Source organism: Platalea leucorodia, assembly GCF_965183815.1.
Source record: "Platalea leucorodia genome assembly, chromosome: 1".
NCBI lineage: Eukaryota > Metazoa > Chordata > Aves > Pelecaniformes > Threskiornithidae > Platalea > Platalea leucorodia.
Window position 1 is genome coordinate 39,747,014 of NC_138823.1, and position 14,974 is coordinate 39,761,987.

Here is a 14,974-nt window from a genome sequence, read left to right on the forward strand (position 1 = left end):
TTTGAGGCATCAGTTTCCAGATGCAACACGTGTGTCTTATGCTTATTCCAGGCAAGGCTGTAGAATTCTCTTGCTTTGATGGGAGGGAGACCTGAGAAGATGCAGCATCTCAAGGTCAGCAATACGCAGCTCTATAAACACAGGCACGCACAACCCTCTCACAAAGCTACAAGCTGGAGTAATACTTCATCTGCAGAGATGTGGTAACAGGAATGCTGCTTCTTGCTCTGCACACAATGTATTTGCCTGGCTGGAAAGCCTGGTCGCTTCGGCAGCTGGTGGGATCCAGGGTTTGCATTACTGTTTCTGGATATAAGCTGAAAGCAGAATGACTGATTGATTGCAGCTCCATTACAGTAGCTCTTGTAGAGCATGTGCTTAAGTCAGACATCGGACTTGTGACATTACTTGACCATTGATGGCTTCTCTAACTTAACTGAGTTTACTACTTTTAGATCTAGTTGTTCTGTGGTGCAAATTATTTATTTTGAAGGCTGCTAAAGATGACTGAAGCTGCCAGCCAGATGCTGAAGTCCATTAATATCAATATGAATCTTAATTACGCTGATCTACCCTGCCAAGGACTGCTGTACTCACCCCAGCCCTAGGATGTTCCTTCAAAGTAAATGTTCCTCAAAAGGGCCTTTAGGAGAAGACACTTTCCCTTGAGCACTTGTTTGCCGACTGATCTGGAGAAACCTAGACAGCCCATAATAGGACCACTCACATGTGGTTTGCCACATCACTAGCCTGTCATACAAGGGGATGGAGATCCATTGTATCGCTGGTTCTCTCTGTCGTATATATACTTTGCACATCTGCAGGTACTGTCACATGCCTGGGACAGCGTGCCCTTGTGAGATCCCAAAAGTAAGATAGGTCAGGGATGGGAACCATTGAAAGGATGGACCTAGTCCCTCTCCTGAACACAGGGGCCTTAAGGAAAGGCAGTGGCTATGCTGGAGTCGTGGTGAATTGCTCTGGTGGGCATGAGACCATGGGAAACTTCCTCCACAGTGACCTGGGGTGGACAATTAGCCTCATTTACATGCAATGCCTAGCAGTCCATGCTCAGGTGGAGATTTCAGCTCTCTCCCTTACAAAGTCCCAACCCAACAGCACAGCAGGGAGTGACAGTCCTGTAAAGAGAGTTAATTCCTCCCTCCCACAAAGGAAATGGCAGATCCTCATGCCTGGTGACTGCTCTCGGTCTGTTTTTAGCTTTTCTAAGTTCCTTTTCTTGACTTCACCATCCTCATAAGTGTTTGCAGCTCAAGCTGTGTCATCTGAATATGTCATTAGTCACTGAATAGCCGAGAGAGGAACAGTCAGCTGGGGAGGATTCAGGACTATATAATACTGATCTCTGCCCTCTGTAGATTATGAGCATTTTCCTAAGTGCCTCTAATTTTAATCTCCCAAGCTGTGGCTTGTACAAAAATATATTCAATGGCCTCCTCTCTAGTGCAATATCTTTATATTAAGGATTTTCTCTTTCACCTCAGGAAGCCAGCTTTGTGGCAGACCATCTCATTTAAAATCTAGTATAACAACAGTGGCATTTTTCTGTGGAAAATTGGAAGTACCACAGGTGATAGATTCAGCCTTTGCCTCTGTCTGGTTACAAGTGTTGGAGACAGAAAAAATAATTTTGAAACACATTGCTGAAAGTTCAGATCTTTTCAGTTAGTGAAAGTAAGTAATTTACTTCTGCCTGTAAGTAATAATTATCTGTATAGAAACCATAGCAATGGAGAAAGACAGCCCAGCAGGATAAAAGCAGAATGAGAAATCCTGGGATTTTCTGAAAGCATTTGAAAAGATCAGTAAGCAATCTATCTGTTTCTCCTTCCTGCCACTGTGCATACAGGATGGGAACACAATAGGGAAATAAATAAAAAATTCAATAAAATAAAGCAGGCACCTAATAAGCAGTGCACAGATGACTCTCTTGTGATCCAGATAAGGCCAGTGGTTAGACACAGAATCCAGCTGCAAGGAATAGGAGATGGGTAAGGGGACAGAGACAATGTGGGTTTAATCCTGATCTCAGAAGAGCCAGACTGTTTCAGGGCTTCTCTGAGGTTATGCAGGGATCAGACTCTGTGCCCACGTGAAAACATAAGAGTGGATGTGCATGAGTCAGATCAAAGGTTCAGAGATGCGGATTAGGTATGCTTCTGCCTAGGTCCTGACTGAAATTCTGTCCTTATTTGTTCATTTATGTGCTTCCCACCCAGGGCACCACAAAGGGATGGGAGCCTTTTCATTGGCTTCCCTGTGGTTGCTGACCTACAGCTCTAGGCTGAGGAAGCCCAATGGTTCCTGGTGACTGTGAGGGCTATTTTCTTTTTCCTACTTTGTTGTGCGCAAGGACAGATCACCACTGTGCAATTTCAACCAGCTCCATGGCTGGCTTTCAGGGAGCTTATTTTTAGTATATGGCCGTTACATCCTTCTCTTTTTTTCCTTTATTCATCCTCTGCACTAGTTTGGCTATTCAGCAACATGTCCCTCTCAAACCAGGCAGGAGCTTTAGTTTCAGGAGGCTGGGAAGCTGGTAGAGACAGCAGCCATTGGCAAATGCTTATGGAAAGACTTTTAGAAACAGAGCAAGGGTAACAGTACTTCTCAACTATATACCTACTATCTAATACTTCTCCCGGTGCTTCCTCCCAAGTGCATTTTTTTTGTTCTTATTGTGCTGTGAGCGGTTTTTCTTTGGTAGATGCTCCTATTTTTTAATGAATCATTAACCTCGTCTGCATTTACCCATCCTTAGACTTAGCGCTTTCTGTTCAATGCCTTAACCAAAACATCTTTCACACTGCCAGGCCTTCCTCCCCAAATTGTTTCTGATCGGCAGTACAGCTTCATCTGCAGTCAGCGCCCTGAGCACTGTGCCTCCCCTATCAACCGTTTCAGGCGGGAGCGAAAACACACCCTATCCGCCTATGATATCCTCTTTATTTCCTTGTTGCAGCCCTTTTCATTTCTCCCTGGCTGTTCTCTGACAGCTGCAGCCCAGGCTCCAATCTGCTGCAGGTGGCTCTTTTTGCCCTTCAGGCTTTCTTCACCATTGTGATGCATTAATGAAGTAGAGCTCCCTGTCAGACTTCATCAGCAGTCTTGTGAAGGCAGAATGAAATCACTTCTATTGACCCACTGGCATATTTATAGGCTCCTTCTTTTTTGCTGAGTATGGCAGTTATCACCTTTCCATCCCCATGTTGTGTTTATTCAGCAGAAAGCTAAATCACATCTGTGCACAAGTGGAACATTAATCAGTAAACGTAAGCCACTCATAAAGACTGCCGAACCTATCTAATTACCAGAGCTGGGACAGCTCGCAACACCTACCCCTCAGAGGGGTTCACAACCCCATCAATCCACGGCCCTCTAAACAGAGCCCAGCAAGCTCAGAGACTTTTTAGCTCTCATCTTGCTAGACTGTCCCCAGAAAGCAGAATTTTAAAGTTTTTCTGGACTTGTTCCTGGTACCTATTTTTCTTCTAAAGCAACAACAACAAACCCACTTGGGAGCAATTTTTTTTTTTCCCCAATTCTACCTATGTTCTCCCGTTTCTTATTCTATTTATCAGACAGAATTACTTCCAACATAATCTGTTCCCATGCATATCTGTGTCTGCCTGCCCTCCTTAACAATTTTTCCCCCTATTTTCCACTAATTACCAAAATCAATCACCCTTCATGTTATTGGGGGTGGAGTCTATTACACTTGCAATTGTATAAATTTGTATTATAATACTAGATAGAGCATAATACTATGTCAATATGGTAATATTTTCAGTAATGATGCATAAACAGCAAAAGCATTTGATATAAACTTTGTGTGAAAAGTAGTTAGTTGATGTATGCATATCTACGATGGAAAAAAAGATGCTGTCAGACAAAGTTTTGTCATTTCTTGATGAGATTACAGATTTGGCTGCCCAAGATAGCTCTATGGATAGATATACTTTAGCTTTTAAAAAGCTCCTGACTGAGTCTTGCTTCATTCTGATGAAATTAGTAGTTTTTCTTCTGAGTCTCAGTTAAATACTTTATTTTCTGAAATTCTGATCAGGTCCATCTAGAATACATTAAAAGGATTAAAGAGTGGTAAATCTATAAATCTTAAAATAGGGAAGCATCATCTTCTGTGGGTATTTCCAGACAGTAATTTTTTCTTAGTCCAGCCCTATTTTCAACAGTCAAGAGGAAAATCTTGCAGGTAGATTTTGCCAATGACATAAAAACATATAGAGTTGTAAAAAAGGACAGATCAGTTCCAAAGAGAAAACTGGCTTATTTTAGCAGTATGCATTTTAATAAAACTGAATCTAAGAATCAGGATTATAGACGGTATTTATGAGAGAGAAAAGCAGCTAAGAAAATGACTTTGGGGTCAGGACAATCAACATGGTGCCTTGTGGCAGTGAAGGAAGTAAATATGGCCCTTGACTGAGCCATCAAGGGAACATCAGATAGAAAGTGGGAGCTGTTTACACCACAGTGAGATAATTAGCAAAATCCTCTAACCGGTAATGGCCTCTAAGTTTATCATATGTGAGAAAATCAAGAGAGAGAGCTCCAAGAATTATTTCAGTAACTATAAAACCTGATTACTGTGAGAAGCTGAAGATACTCAGTTTAGTGTATACTATTCAGGAGGAAATATGATCAAGTAATTACTCAAAGGGGATGTAAATTTCAGATGTTAGTAAACTTATTTAGCTAAGGAGATGAAAATATAGCAAAAGCCTGAGCTTGGTTGCTTATGCTGAATAAATGCAGTGTTGGAATAAGATTAAGATAATTTTAAAAGTAAAGGAAGACAACAATTGAGACAAGTTACCTAGGTTTGCATTGGTTTCTCTGTCACTTATTTAAACCAAGATAAAAATTCTCCAAAAATAGATGTCATATTTCAGCCAAAAGTTATTGTATTTGATAGAGAAATCATTTGGTACAATTTTAGATTAGAAGATTTTATATCCAAGTAGGTAATAACTCAGGTCCTTCGGGGGTAGCCTTTTCATACTGAACAGTGATCTATCTTCATGTCCACTAATGGGCCTCACTTGAACTCTGAAAATTTTACTCATGGCAAAATGGATAATTAAAATTTTAGGGGCTTGCCTAAGCTATTAAAGGAAATTATTAGGCCCGGGAGGAGATGGCTTAGAAATTCATATTCACATCACTAGAATACAGGTCAATAGGTATCGGTTGCAAGGATCATGTAAACTGTACACAGTCAGGAATGCAAGAAACTCAAATGTAGATTATTGAAGTAATTGGTCATTGGATATGCAGCCTCCTTTAATTCACCTGATAGCAGTTTTAAGGAAACCCATTGTTCTAATTACAGAGCTATAAATAAAGAGAAATTCTATTCAGTGATTTTGTTATCTATGTACTGAGATGAATTTTTGGCTCTTTTCATCTGAAGGAAGGCAAGAGCTCTAGTCCTCATGAACTCTTTCTGATTAATGTGTTGATTTAGTCACATAGTCATGGTTTGTTGCCTTCTCTAGGAGATATCATTGAACTATAGTCAGAAAATAGCAGATGACCACGTTCCCTCTAAACCTCCCTCCCAAATAATCATTGCTGGTAATTTAACATTGATAGATTATAAGGTTTTCTCACCATTAGCATTTATTTAACAGGTCTTATTTTGTTTATCTGTGGGACAAGAGTGGTCTTGCCCTTGAATGACACTATTTCAAGTGATTTTTCAAGCTTCAGCTCTGTATGTAAAAAGCTTTAGATATTTCCTTATAAAGGTAAGCTAGAAATCCAAGATAAGCCTTTATTTATGACATCTGAAATCTTTCAAATACAATAGCCTAGTAAGTATGAATTAACAAGACTTTATTATCTTATTGTGAGGACTAAGATTATTCCAAGAAAAGCCAAATGAAACTACAGGATCTTCCTCTGGGATCTGAGTATTTAAAAGAAGCTCATCATGTGTGTGGAATTGATTATACTGTGTTGAAACAAAATGAAAGAATCAAACAATGCATATTTTTTCTGTTGGGAAAAAGAACAGCAGTTTGTAAGCCGCCTGTGATCTCAGCATCCATGTTCTCTATATATAAGATACTTTGCCTGCTCCCACTGGAGAGGGTCTATTGAGCAGTGGAACTGATACAACCTAAGATTATTTATGTTCCCTCTCCTACCAGATAAGAGAAGAGAAATCATGTCTACATGAATGTGTATAAATACAACTATAGAATCAGAATCATGGACATCTGTTTGCCATCATGTTATTACACAACACAGTTACCACAAAGCCACCAAAGACCTCTGTTTCATGGTAACCTTTCCCAAAGGCAATGTCAATTAATTCAGCCTTCAAATGGCGAGGACATCAGGGAGGCAGAGAAGGCTCCAAGTGAAGACTACTTCTGCTAGGATTCCTCAGTTCTCCATGTATCCAGCTATAGTACAGTTTTGACATTTGAAGTAATACTTCCACTGCATGCTTTCAGGATGACCACTGAAGAGTTGCTGAGACCAGGCACTGTTTCCTGGTCTCACAATTCACAACTACCAAGACAAGGGAGAGTGCACACATGTATGTGCGCATGTGCCTTTTTACCCTGCTACCTCCCACTCTCCAGCATGCACTGGGAGCAATGAATTCAGCAGCTCCCCTCTTCCCCACATGATTCAAGAGAATTGGAGACTTGGAGGGTGTTTTCTTTGTCCTCATTTAATTGTTTTGTCTCTACATTCCATCCTTTAAAAATATGTCAGAAACAACACCCTTAGTGAGGGCTCATACCTCTCAAGATTAGGTGACCAGTTTTATCATGTTAATACTAATTTTACCTTCAGCAAGACAAACACACCTTTAGTAGTACCCTACAGATGGTTTGCTGTGAGCGGGAGGGGTAGTTTCTTGTGGACCAAATATTGGCTGTTATTTAACTTCGAAACAATCTCAGGCTTGTAATACTCTAGACATAGATGATTTCTATTTGGCTGCACATGCTCAGTCAGGTTTCCTTGTGTCATCATGTCTACTGCCAGTGTTGTCCTACAGAGTTGTTTCTGCCACTTGGAGTTGTTCCCACCATGTGCACAGACAGCATTGGGTAGTCTTTACAGACTGCACGAATAACAACTGTTAGTATGAGTTTCATCACAGCAGGAACTGAGGAACTTCACCCAAGAAAGCAAATTAATAGTGTTACCCTGAACCCTTTTATAGTGAAAAATTACTTTAGGAGTAGTTTGGGGAGCAGATAAAGTAGGTTTAGCCCCTGAATACCCCTTCCAAACTAATTCTGAGGCAAGTAACATCAAAAAAGATAATCTTTGACTCCTGCAGAACATGAGAGGTTGCTAGTGTGTATGATTACAACCTCTGCCTCAACTGAAGACAATAAAGCCATCTACCTATGCCATGAAAGGACCCAGGGTAAAATAATTAAGGATGCACTTCAAAAGGAGAAGACTTCTTGAAGACTATTATCCTCTCTGTGAGGTGCTGATCAGTTATAAGAAGTACCTTGTACACACAGAAAAGTTTTTCTATGACATACTAATTTTGAATTATCTAGAAAATGAGGTATTGCTGAACATTCAAAATGACATACAGTCAAGATGGGAAGAGAAGGAGAAAGAAAGAACAGAAAAGGAGACACAATGGCACAACTGCCCGAATGAAATGTAGGTATCTTCTTGTATTTCTGAAAAAAGTCAGTAACTGGAACAAGGAAAAGTCATACATAAGAAGATGCTCCTGTCTATAATGTGGTATTATCTTTTGCTCTTGCTGACTTCAGCGGAAACTGATAAAACAGAAACAAAGTTTTCATTTGCATGATCTCTCTCACCCTTGCGGCTTATACTCAGCATGGACTCAGCTCAGAAGAACTGGTACTCCTGTTGCAACAGCGACTGCTCTGTCCAATACATCCCGGTTACTCTTATAAGATACCTTATTATAGCTCAGCATCTTTCATAGACTCTGGAAGAGCCCACAAACCTTAACATTTCTATTACGGACATACGTATTTCTCATAACATTGGCTTTTCAAGGGGCAGCTTTTCCTCGATGTCCGTTATACATCTGTCATATGAAGTCAGACTGCTGCTGAGGCAGTGAGGGTTAATGCCATAACATGTATTTTGAGAAAGGGTGGGGATAGAAGGGATGGGTAGAAGTAAGAAGAAAAGAGAATAGCAAAATTTGACAAATGCTTTTCTCAGCATTATGTCAAACATGTTTACAGAACTGCACAATTAATAAAAAAAAACTGCGCTAGAGTCCCTAATTACTATTCTACACAGGGCGGAACACTTCTTCATTATCCCTTTTTGAATTGATTGTGTACATCAAACAGTCAAGATATAAATAAAATATGCCTGCATGCATAATACCCTCACATTAAAGCAGAAGGCAATTAACCTATGATTTTTCATTAATTAAATTAAAATAGCCCTCTGAAAATGTCTCAAATCAAAACAAGTTCCTTACAGAGTATTTTTTTCTTGCCGTGATGCACAGAGCCTGCTTGTAAAATCATTGGTCCAATGAAATTACAATAAACCTCCCCAATTTTATCACAGGCTACTGATTTTCTTCTGTGACTCCATTGTTCAAGTGTTAATCCCAATTACAATATTGGTTTTATTTTTCCATCTTTAAAATAATATTTACAGATGCTTGTCCACCATTTAGCACATTGTTTACATTTTATTTTTACCAATTATAGTGATGTGCTTTGCAGAATTACAATAGGTATTGATCTGATCAGAAATTTGGCAAATAAGATCTGACTCTAAGAGTGGGTGTCTTTTCTCCTCTTAAATTTATATACACGACAACAAACTCAGTTAGTATAATGGTTTATTAGTGCTTTACAATTGTCTCCAGTTAACTGAATTTAGGTTATGTTGCCACGGAGGTAAAAGTCTGCTTGCTGCCCCATACACAAACATATTTCTTGTTGATCATTCTATTCAGATAAACAGAGTTGTTCTAAAGACACCTTCAGATGTCTGTTTGCTTTGTGGATTGTGAGGATACATGATCGTAAAACAAAAGGAAGACATACTAGAGACAAGAATACTCACCAAACGATAACAAACTGTCCAATACCAAACTGCTGTTTATAAGATATGCCCATTTCCCTTCCTCAGATTTAAGGGACAGCTACCCATACAGGCTATCGAGGTCACAGATCTGGATGGAAAACCTGATGGAGTTTGGTTTTGTTGAGGGTTTTTGTTGTTTTTTTTCTGAAACCTGAGGATACAGAATTTTAGATAGTTCCAGTTATTTATAAACCTTTGATAATAAGAAGCCACAAAATAAACTACCTGCTTGTTGCCTCCTAAAATTATACCTGTATGCTGTAGAAGTGTTGAATTGTCTGTCTTAAAAGAGGGAAAAGAGGTTTTCAAGTACGGAATATATGAACAGTGGTGCTAAAGCAACAACTCAGAAGTCACTTACCTTTTTAAGAACTCTGTAAATTTTGAATTTGCAAGATTTTGGCTATTTAACAACCATAATAATGACTTGTTACGTTAGCAACACTAAAAATAAACCATTGGAATACCAGCATGATTTCTTTGGTACAGGTCACACATGCTGAGGTAGCAGAAGGACCAGGCAGCCATGTTCCCTTTCCTAAGTGTTGCTGAGAGACCGGAGGCCATGGGCAAAAAAGAGCAGAGAGCACTTACTGCAGGGCAGGAACATGCTCTAGCATCCAAGCAAAATCCAGCATGGATTTTAGAAGGCACAGCAAAGCTATTGCCCTGTCGGGGCCGCAGTAAGTCTCACAGGAGCAGCAATGATGGAAAGAGAAGCACTGCACATATTAACGATGTGTGTAGGAGGTCGTATATTGAAACATGAAAACATAACGACAGATATTTTGTTATTTCTACATTTTCAGACATCACAAAGTGGAATGCCTTGCCTCAGGGAAAAGAATCATCTTCGTCCTTATTTCTTTGTCCATAAAATGGGGACAATACTGACTTCACACAAGTCCTGTGAGAAGACACACATTAAATTCAATTTATAAAACAATGAGTTAGTAGAGACCAGCAGGTACTTCTATTGTGTCACAAGTCTTCAGGTCAGACTTGTCCACAGCCTCTCTTCAGTCTTTCACAAACCATGCAAGCCTCAAGTTTTTCACTTTCTACTAGGGAGAATCCCAAATTTCTGATAGCCTCAGAGCCTTCAGCCCTATTTTCTCTTCTTCAGCCTCTTAGTTGTTGGAAGGTAATGCCCAGCCATTGCTTTTCTTGGTATCACTGGTGTAATTCAATTCATACATTGATAGCTCATTTACACTAACTTATGTTTTTGTGTTCAATATTTGTGGCGTGTTTGCCTGGTCTCCAGAAGGAATTAAGATTAGATGGCCAATCTTGACCAAAGCAGAGAAACAAAGAGGTGAAGTAAGTCAGGCATATCTTTCCTAACAACAATACAGAAAATCATCACACTTTACATTTTTCCTAAGTGAGATTTGGTAATTTAATGAGAAATAATGATCAGAAATTTCAAATGAAGAACTGCAGTTCCAGCTACCCATTCTTCCTAAGATGGTCCAACTGATTAACAATCTAATTAAACTCACCTGTATTTATCTTTGAAGACAACTACTCCTACTTCAGACCTGTAAAAGGGCTTATGGGCCTGAAAGTTTGTCTGTTTTTTTCCAACTATATGACTTATTCTAATAAAAGATCTTGCTTCTCCCACAATCTTGCCTTGCATTTATTACTGTGTATGAGCACAATTGACATATGGTTGTCTATTCAAACCCATTTCCTTCCCAGAGCGAAAAATAAATACAAACTCTCACCCAGGTCACAGCAGAGGCCCAGTCACAAAATTAATTATACTACCCGTATGTCTAAAAAAAGCTATCCTATTTTTAAGCTTGAATTCTTGCACCATTTTTTTTAATTAAATGGAAAAAAATCAATGTTTTAGGAAGCATAAGGTGTTAGAAGTTGGACAGAAAGCTCTGTCAAGTACTGCCTTCCCAGTCTAGTTATCAGATATTTTGTCTAATTAATTTAACCAATTCTCCTCCTACAAAAGTACTACAAAGTATTAATTCATCTTCCTCATGGAAGACAGCGTTCAGCTCACAGAATCATAAAATCATAGAATCATAGAATCATTTGGGTTGGAAGGGACCTTTAAAGGTCATCTAGTCCAACTCCCCTGCAATTGGCAGGGACATCCTCAACTAGATCAGATTGCCTGTCCAACCCGACCTTGAATGTTTCCAGGGATGAAGCATCTACCACCTCTCTGCGCAACCTGTTCCAGTGTTTCACCACCCTCATCATAAAAAAATTCTTCCTTATATCTAGCCTAAATCTACCCTCTTTTAGTTTAAAACCATTATGCCTTGTCCTATTGCAACAAGCCCTGCTAAAATGTTTGTCCCCATCTTTTTTATAGGACCCCCTAAGTACTGAAAGGCTGCAACAAGATTTACCCGGAACCTTCTCTTCTCCAGGCTGAGCAACACCAACCCTCTCAGCCTTTCTTCATAGGAGAGGTGTTCCATCCCTATGATCATTTTTGTGGCCCTCCTCCGGACCTGCTCCAACAGGCCCATGTCTTTCCTGTGCTGAGGACCCCAGAGCTGGATGCAGCACTCCAGGTGGGTTCTCACCAGAGCGGAGTAGAGGGGCAGAATCACCTCCCTCGACCTGCTGGCCATGCTTCTTTTGATGCAGCCCAGGATACGGTTGGCTTTCTGGGCTGTGAGTGCACATTGCCAGCTCATGTCCAGCTTTTCATCCACCAGTACCCTCAAGTCCTTCTCCGCAGGGCTGCTCTCAATCCCTTCATCCCCCAGCCTGTATTGATACCGGGGATTGCCCCAACCCAGGTGCCAGACCTTGCACTTGGCCTTGTTGAACCTCATGATATTCACACAGGCCCACTTCTCAAGTTTGTTCAGGTCCCTCTGGATGGCATCCCATCCCTCAGGCATGTCAAATGCACCACTCAGCTTGGTGTCATCCGCAAACTTGCTGAGGGTGCATTTGATCCCATTGTCTATGTCAAGGTCATTGATGAAAATATTGAACAGCGCTGGCCCCAGTACGGACCCCTGAGGGACACCATTTGTCACCAGTCTCCATCTGGATATTGAGCCATTGACCACTACCCTTTGGATGTGACCTTCCAACCAATTCATCTACCGAACAGTCCACCCAACAAATCCGTATCTCTCCAATTTAGAGAGAAGGATGTTGTGGGGGACTGTGTCAAAGGCCTTACGGAAGTCTAGATAGACGACGATAGCTCTTCCCTTGTCAATTGATGTGGTCACTCCATCATAGAAGGCCACTAGGTTGGTCAGGCAGGACTTGCCCTTGGTGAAGCCATGTTGGCTGTCTTGAATCACCTCCATGTGCCTTAGCATAGCTTCTAGAGTAGTTGTTTGTAAAAAAAAAAAAAAAAATTAAGACTACAGACTACTATTTTTTTTCTCAGCGAGCTAGAGGCATTTTATAGGCTCAGCTACATCTCTGTACCTGTCCTGCAAAAATCATTAGGCCCAGAAAATAGCCACTGTGAAAGAAGGGCTGTGTTTATTGCACTTCTGAGGGATTTGGGAGGAAAAGGCATTTTGTGATTCTAAGCTCTTTTTTAACCTGGACAGGAAAGATTCAAGTGAGGGCAGAATGGAAGGGCACATATTTCCATCATAGCTCATCCTTAAAAAAAACCCAACAAAATGAAACAAAGCAAAACAGAACAAAACGAAACCCAAAAGCAGGTCATGGACTGGGTCAGCTTTTCCCTTCCAAAGTTACCTGAAATTTGCATTTCACTTCTTGTAACACTTTCTCCCTCCCATCAGTTGTTTTTCTTCTCTTCAGCTACTCTTTTCCTAAAAGCAACCAATCTAAGAAATATTTGATTCAAGTTTGTGATATGTAAATATCTTTTAGCAGTGAGGTAAAGCAGCTGAAGACCAGTGCCTTAGATACCATAGGTGCTAATAAAAGAGCATGTCACTTAAGTTCAAACAGAAATGGAGAGTTCTGGCTCTACTCCAAGCATGTGAAGACTTTTGTGGTTTTCAGGGAATATTAGTCAAAAAGACGTTATAAATTAAAAAAAAAAAATAGGTAATTTTCCCACTCTTCTCCCCACCCCTCTAAGAATAAAGAATAAAAAATGGTTTGCACACCAAATGCACATGGGGAAATTATTTTTGGCTGCAAAATACTCCCTCACCAGAGTCTCAGGGGACTTGCATAAATATGAAAAGTGGAATTGCAAACAAACAGCTGTGGTGTCATAGGCTATCCCATGGTTTCCTATGATTATCACCTAAACAGACAAACAAAATAGGAAAGAAAAAAACTATTATCAAATTCAGAAGGGAGGAGGGTGGGCGGACTCTGCCTGATGTTTTGCCTTAATGGAGAACCGTCACAGCTAGCTTCACCCAGAAAAGCTCCAGCACATGGAACAGCCAGGGTAAGCAGACACATCGCATGCCAGTGCACAAGCCTGGGATTTTCTTTTTTATGTCACAGCTTAGGATACTTCAAGATGAACTAAACATTTTAGCAAGTTTATGAATTACAGATAGCTGCACTGGCTTTCAAATGTTACTTTTTGATAGACTGGAAAGAAACAAGGAATATAGACAGAGGATGACTCCAGTTACGCAGAGTTTCCTCAGGCAGGAGTCTGAAGATTTGCCATAAAACTCTTGCTCTTTTTTGCAAGGCCAACAGGAGCCAGGAGAATACATCTTAAATACTACCACCATAAATCATTTCTATAAACATGGTGGTAGGGGAAAGCAAGAACATAAACACTAACACCAAAATAATTTTTAATATTGTAAATGTATGTAAAAATGATGTGAAATGATATGCTGGATCATCATGAATGCACAGCCAAGAGCTCCCTAGATCAAAAAATGACCACAGTGTCCAAGAGAATTCTGCATCATTTCAGCTCAGTGACAAATCACTGCTTGACTGGACAGTTATTCATGTAAAATTTCCATCTACAAGCACTGTACTGGGTTTACTATAAAGAAACAAATAATAGATCACTGGCATTTCTTCATGTTACCCATTTTGCCATGAGAGAGAGAAGAAAAACATGACAGATATGGAAGTGTTCTACTATGAATAGCCTGAACACAAACTCTTGTCATCCTCCTACCTGTCAAGAGAGGAGAAAAGAAGTAAACACTAATTTAAGTTAGTCTAAACTGCTTAAATAAAGAAATAAATAGATATGATTCCAACACATTTATCAGATCTGTCATTTGAAATCAGTGCATTATATACCTCTACAATTCAAGAAAAGCAGAAGAAAGTGTAGAATGACAAATTACAAACTCGACTCATGTAATGAAACAGATACATTGTGTCTTTTCCACAAAGAAGGATCATGATGGAATTCAAAACTGTTAAGTGAGCTTAATTCTTGTCTCATGCTCTAAGGATGCACCCACAGTCTGAGCTCAGGGCAGGTGCCTCAGAAGATTTATGAGCACTGACTTTCATGATCTGTGTAGTTTCCAGCCTATTCCAGCCCCTGTTAGAGTGTAGTCAGATCATGTTCAAGGTATTTACAGTGATCTAGGGGAGGTCCAAGCTCTGAATATATATCAGCTGGTGGTTTATGCAGTAATGCACCCAATGTTATCGCTCCAGATTGCATAAAGGAGAATTAAGATGCGCAGTGAGGTGCTGACAGTGCTGGAGTATCCCACTGTGGAGAGCACTGCAGCTTATAAACATAAAACTTGCATGTAAATAATATGGGAATTAAACTAGTCTGGTCTCAGAAGTCAGGCTGGACCTGGTCAGTTTAGGAGTATAGATACATGTTAAAAGGCACAGAGCTGAATATGTACTTCAAGGACAAAGGAAATTATTCATCTCTCAAACTCCTGCCATGGCTTTAAAATTCAGAACT